The sequence below is a fragment of the Choloepus didactylus genome, chromosome 10 (genome assembly GCF_015220235.1).
Source record: "Choloepus didactylus isolate mChoDid1 chromosome 10, mChoDid1.pri, whole genome shotgun sequence".
Lineage (NCBI taxonomy): Eukaryota > Metazoa > Chordata > Mammalia > Pilosa > Megalonychidae > Choloepus > Choloepus didactylus.
The window spans coordinates 99,421,987-99,428,793 of NC_051316.1; the positions used below are offsets into that span (position 1 = coordinate 99,421,987).

General features: G+C 40.8%; 1 pseudogene; it reads right to left on the bottom strand.

The window, feature by feature from the left end:
* Positions 1-1,429: 1,429 nt before the first annotated feature.
* Positions 1,430-2,303, bottom strand: LOC119545288 (annotated as a pseudogene).
* Positions 2,304-6,807: the final 4,504 nt, after the last annotated feature.

Genomic DNA, 6,807 nt, shown 5'->3' on the forward strand with positions numbered 1-6,807 from the left:
AACACTTTAGTATGTATTTCCTACACACAAGGACATTCTTCTGCATAACTGCAATACAACCATCAAAATCAGGAAATTAACATTGATAAATTACTACCTATAATCCTTGGATTCCATTCAAGTGTCACTGATTGTCCCAATAATGTCATCATGACCAAAGAAATAGCAAAAGGATCCAGTTCAGAATCATGCATTACATTTAACTCATCTCTTTAGTTTCTTTCAGTCTGGGACAATTCCTTAAACTTTTCCTGACTTTCATAGACTTGACACTTGAAACTACAGGCCAGTTATTTTGTATAATGTCCGTCAATATGGGCTTATCTGCTGTTTTCTTACTATTTGATTCAGGCTCTGCATGTCAGGCAGGAGTATTATATAAGAGAAACTTTGTTTCAGAGGGGATACTTTTTTTTCTCATTGCATTCTATCAGGCATCCTTTCAAGTGACAGATGATTTTTAATTGTTCCATTGCTGATGATGTTAATTTTGATTTCTTGGTTAAGTTGGTGTTTTCTGGGCTTCGCTTTTATAAAGTTATTTTTTCCCTTTGTAAGTAAGAAATATTTTATGAAGTAGTATCTTGAAATTATGTAAATACTCAGTTTCTCATTAAATTTCCATCTACTCATTTACTTATTTAAATATGGGTATCTTATTTTATTCAGTGGGTTATAATTTATTACTTCTCTGTCCTTTTGTCATAGTTCCCATTGTTCTTTGAACACTTTCTTGATTCACAGCAATACGCACAGATATTCCAGGCTCTTCTTGTACTTTCTATGCTCCAGTCCTGGAATCAGTTGTTTCTTTATAAATTTATATGTTGTAGATTGGATTATGTACCCTAATTTAGATATGTTCCTAATCTGCTGCCCACCTCACCCTGCATGTGCTTCAGCACCTCATGTTGGATTTTCCCCAAGCATGGACACCTTTCTCATTCCATCTGAGATCTGATTCCCCATACCGTATTGCACCTTGACATTGTCGTCACCTGTCTCACCTGCTTGGCTTTTGATTATCCACACTGGGCTTCTCCCTTGCATGGAGGCCCTTTTTCTGGTCCCACTAGGTTCTAGCATTGTATAACAGACTGAGGAACAGGGGAGAAGTTGGGGCAGCATTTTATAATCTATTAAGATATTTATAACCATGACTCATTTTATTTTCATAATAAGACAACTTCTTATAGCAAGCTGTTCTCTTTTTTGCTTATGAGACTGTATTAGTACTTTTCAGGAAGAAGAAGCTGTGATTTATTTGCCTTCTTCATGTATTAGCATAATATCTGCAGATGGTAGGCACTTAACATATGATTGTCAAATCAATGATTAAACTCCTAGGGGTAAGCAAAATATACATATTCTACTCTGCCCTCCTAGTCAGCTTTCTCAAGGCCTGTTTCAATTTCCCTGTTTCCTAAGGCTATAGATGAAAAGGATTCAGCATGGGGATAACCACAGTATAAATGACAGTAACCACACGGTCCTTTGTCACTGAGTAGGTGATGATGGGCGAATGTACACTGAGATGGCAGTCCCATAATATAGTGCCACAACTGTGAGGTGGGATCCACAGGTGGAGAAGACCTTGTACCTGCCTTCTCCTGAAGGGACCTTCAGAACGGCATGGGCAATGTAGAAATAAGAGACAATAATGAAGGCAAAGGGACTCAAGATCACAAAGGAGCCTTCTGTGAAGGCCAAAAGCTCGTTGACAGAGGTGTCAGAGCAGGAGAGTATTAGCAGTGGCTGGACATCACAAAAGAAGTGGTGGATGATGTTGGGCCCACAGAAGGAGAGGCGAGCCATGAGAATTGTGTGGGTAAGTGAGTGGAGGTGGGACACCACCCAGGATGCCATCACCAGCAGGAGACAAGCGCCTGGGGCTCATGGTTGTGGTATAATGCAGTGGGGTTACAGATGGCCATGTAGCGGTCAATGGCCATGGCAGCCAGGAGGAAGCTGTCTGTAATTGCACAGGTCACAAAGAATACATCTGGGTGAGGCACTGGGCAAAGGGGACATTTTGCTCTTGCTCACCATGTTTGCCAGCATCGTTGGCACAATGACATTGGTAAAGCAGATGTCCACTGAAAGATAAGGTTGGAAGGAAGAAGTACATGGGAGTGTGGAGACAGGGTTTCTCTCCATGATGGCTGCGATGATGACTGAGTTGCCAACCACATTGACCAAGTACATGGCCAGGAAGATTGCAAAGAGCCACACCTGCTGTTTGGGGTCACTGCTTAGTCCCGAAGGAGGAATTCATTGATGTGGCTTTGGTTTCCCTGTGGCATTGCTGAGCTGCAAGTAGAAAAATATCAAGAAACATTAGGTGTGTCACCTGTTTTGGGGTCACTAGTTGTTAAGAACTTTCTATGAGTGACTGGTATGGTTGACAAGAGTATAGGTTTTGATGTCACACAGGACTGGCTTCGCATTCTGGTCTTGTCACTGATTTACACTGTGAGAATGAAATTACTTCACCTCCTGAACTTTCATATTGCTCATCTATAAAGACAGGAATCATGAAATTCAACCTCAGACTCTTCTGTTTTGGGCAGGATATCTCTCTTTTTTAGGTTTCCTAGTTATGGATGTCAGAAGAATCTAACTTCTTCTCTAGAAAACATACATACATACATACACACATACATACATATACATATGCTGGCGATGATATTCCTAGCTCCAACCTGTTTGGGGAAAAATTTGTGGAAATGGAATTTGGGACTTTGTGTAAGCAACACTCAGATCAGAAGGCCATGGATCTGGAATGTCTCACAGTCTCCCAGGAATACAGAACTAGTGTGGCATGGGGGAAGAACAGCTTCTGGGAGAGGGAGTACATGAGGACTTCCCTCTGATTTGGTTGGTTTAGTTGAACTTTTTGTTTCATGAGGAGAATGGCATTAAGCAACGTCCTGACAGAAGTACAGGTGGCACATCTTGACAGTAGATTGGAGTCTCATGAGGTGCAGGGTGGTCATCTAAGCACAAGGACTATATAAAAGGTGCAGGTACTGCTGAAAGAATTGGATAGCAAAAGTGCTGGCCTTCAGGAACTGGACTTCTTGTCCTAGAAATGTGTACAGAGGGACAAGATCCAGAGAGCACAAAGCAGTCCCAGTAAGGAACAGACTGTGGCTCTGCTGAGCAATCTCCCAAGGCAGGGACTCAGTTGTAAAGGGATAAGATCAGAAATAATTACCTGTCCTTGGCCCAGGAGCAGATCCTGGCTATCAGCCAGAGTGACTTGATGCTGAGCCCACTGTGTTCCTGGATTGGGCTTCCTAATGTCCATGATTGCCTCCAGGCAGGATGAGTTCCAGAGCAGAAAGCAGGGAGTAGCCTGCACATGTCTGTCAAGTGGCCCAGAGAAAGGGTGAAGAAAGGTTGTAAGGAAAAGTAAGTGACAAGTCCACACCCTAGGGAAACCTGAATACCAATTTTTCATTTTTTATTTTCTGGTATTCAAAGTAATTTAATGAAATTGTTTGAATTGCTGGGGAGAATCCATAGTATTTTTGCCCTCTAGGAACTTTCCTAAGCAGCATAGGTTCCTAAAGCATCACTTTTATCCCCAAAGTGCTTGAAGCTTTGGACCAAAGTGGTTTGACCCTGTAGGAAGGGCACATGAGACATGATTGACATGGAAAAGGCCCAGGATATAGTTCTGGAAGGGCAGGGAACCTGTCTGGCTGCTCAACATCACATACCTAGTTCACCATTGTCTTTGTGACAGGTGCCTCAGAGAGTATTTACCATGTGCTAGGCACTGTATGATGATTTAATCTTCATAATTACTCTATCACTATACAGATGAGGAAAATGTGTTATTACAGAGATGGTCAAGAACTTGCTCAAGATTATATAACTAGTAAGTAGCAATAATTAAAATCTCATTTGTTTGGCTTCTTAGTCTCTGTCTTAACCATTATACTGTATTACCTCTCTGCCTATTAGATATTTGCTAACAGAATAAACCCAGAAATGACAACTTTTACAACATCTTGAATGACTGGGGGATTATATGAGTGACAGGAATCAGATTCTTAGGATCAGGAGAATTAGTGGAAAGAGACCAGGATTTGGGTTCTAGTTCCTGTTTAATGACTTACAAGGGAAACTTTGCTTCCTTCTTGGAAGGTCTTTGTGCCCCTTTTATTTTTCTCATGGAAAAAGGAGGGACATACAGTACAATTTTCATCAGAATGTGTGCACGTCAAGTGAATGAACATATCTGAAAAGTGCTTTGTAAGTGAACAGATGCTGTATAAATACCAATTACAACAATAATATAGAATATAAACAATATAATAAGGTAAAAGTACAGTACTCAATTAATATATAGTATCTGGTTCACCTGGTTAAGAGAAGATTACAGATGAGCTCTAGAGAAAATGAGGAGTAATCTGTGTGTGTGGTGTGTGTGTGGTGCATGTGCATATGTGAAATAGTTGAGATGGTCAATGGAAGAAGAGCATGAGCTAGAGAGGTATAGAACAGGAGGTATAGAATTTTCTGGGAGGAGAGGGGAAGGAACAGAGACTTCCAGTGATTTCCTGCTTTGTAGAGTCTTTCCTACTGCATTCACAATAAATTTGCTGCATTCACAATAAATTATAGTCTGATAGTCCTGCCCATGGCCAGGCGACTGGAATGGTTTCAGGTAGCTCAGCAAAGCCACATGGCCTTTCTTCACCAAATACTTTTAATTTACTCAAAAGTCCTTCGAATGTGGGCCAAGAAATGGTTTCTATCGGCTCCCTAGTTGTCATGATCATTTTTGTATATCTTCCTTGGTTCTAAAATGGGCTATTTCTGAGCAGGAGATGGAGAGAACAGGACAATAAGAGTGAATGGGTGGGGACATGAAGATTTTGTGTGTGTATGGGAAAGAGCAGATGGTCCTTGTCCAAGAAGTGTTAAACTAAGAAGCAAAATGATGACTGGGAAAGAGGGGACTGAAAAGAGTATTATAAGACCTCTAAACTTTGGTGCTCAAGCTCAGTGTGACTGGGTTGAGTTCAAGTGAATGTTGTAATTGCAAACTCCACTGAGTCCAGCCTAGTGGCTAGGATTGCTGGCTCTGAGGTCACACTGGCCTGAGTTTAAGTTTCTGGCATCATCCCTTATTGGAAGAGTGCCTGGGGAGAAAATTGCCTAAGCCTTATTTTTCTTGTTTTCAAACAAGGAACTAAAATAGGATCTGCCTCTTATAGGTAGATATGAGGTTATCATAATATGCATGTAAATCAGTTAGTGCTTTAGATAGCACAGAATAAGCCCCTGATAAATGTCAGCTGTAATTATTCCTGCTATTTAACAAATTACTTAAGGGATTTCTGTGTATAAGCATTAGGAAACTCACATAATAGATGTTCAATAAGTTTCCTATTGAAGAAATATATAGAAGAGACCCAGACAATCTCAGAGCCAGAAGAAACTCAGAGATCATCCTTTCCCAAACTACCACCTAGGGCAGGAAACCTATAGTAGCTCTGATAATGGTTCATCCAGTTTGAAAGAGAATCACTGGCCTTCTAATATGTACCCATGGAATCACACCACAAAATACATGTATGACATAAAAGAATAAAACATTCTAAACCTTGCATTTCCAGTATCCTTTTTTAAGCTGACCTTGGTCATAGCAAGTGACTACATGTTTGCTTTTCTTTTACTAGTGGAATCATTGATTTGTTAATCATTCAGCAAGCATGTCCTGAGTGCCAGCAGTCATGCTAAGTACTGGGGACACAGAGGTGAAGAGATACCAAGTCACCCTTCAGATGTTTGAAGACAGTGACCACATTCCCTAGGTCTCCATTTTCCGATAGTACTATCCCTTTCCTCCCCAGGACATGGCTTTCAAGTGCTCTCTCATGTCCAATCACTCTCTTCTTCTACTTTCCCCCACATGGCTGATACTCTCCTGTGTGACAGATATGTATGTCCATTGAAAATGTAAAATCTTGGGGGACAGACCAAATTCATACGATTCTAGCTTCTAGAGATGAATGGAATCTTAGAGATCATGTAATTCAGAGGTTTCCAGATTGTTATCTGAGGAACCCCAGAATTTCCTGGAAAAGGCTCAGGAGGAACCATGGATTAGGAATAGTGTGGAAAGGTGACTTAAGAGGTCTCTGGTCAGGATCCTTCCTCTTTGCCCAGAGAAATTCTACTTTCATGTGTTTTTACAGATAAAAAATAATAGGATAAATTTGAAGAGAAGCTTCCAATCCATAAAGAAAAATCCCAAAAATCTATATTCTAGTGTACATGATTTAACTTGCATAGGACCAAATGAGGCCTAAAGAAGGAGATTGTCATTTGATATTGTACCATGAGTTGACAGCAGACTGGTAATGACAGCCTGGTCTTATGAATTTTCTCCTCCTTCATCCTTCTATGTTTCGCCCTTCCAAAACTGTACTTCAAGCTGTTCTGAAGTTGGATGAGGGTCATTGGGGTGGGACTTTCTTTAGTAGATCTGGGTTTGGAGGAGCTCTGAAGCCAGGCTGAATGATGGAAGCCGGACAGTCAGTACTGTTGGGCTTCAGAGCAGCTATGCTTGTTCTCCAAAACTGTGAATCCCTTTGGCTTGTAGTCTCACCCTTAATAGCGAATCATTCTTTCCTTTTTGTGAAGTAGAAGGAAAAACAAAGGGAGGTTGGAGTAATTTGAGTCACTCAAACAAAAGAAAAAGGGAGGCAGGGTGGGTAAAATCAGATGACTTGTTTTGAAGTCCCAAGTATTACATTAATTTGCTGTACATTATTGAGCACTCATTTT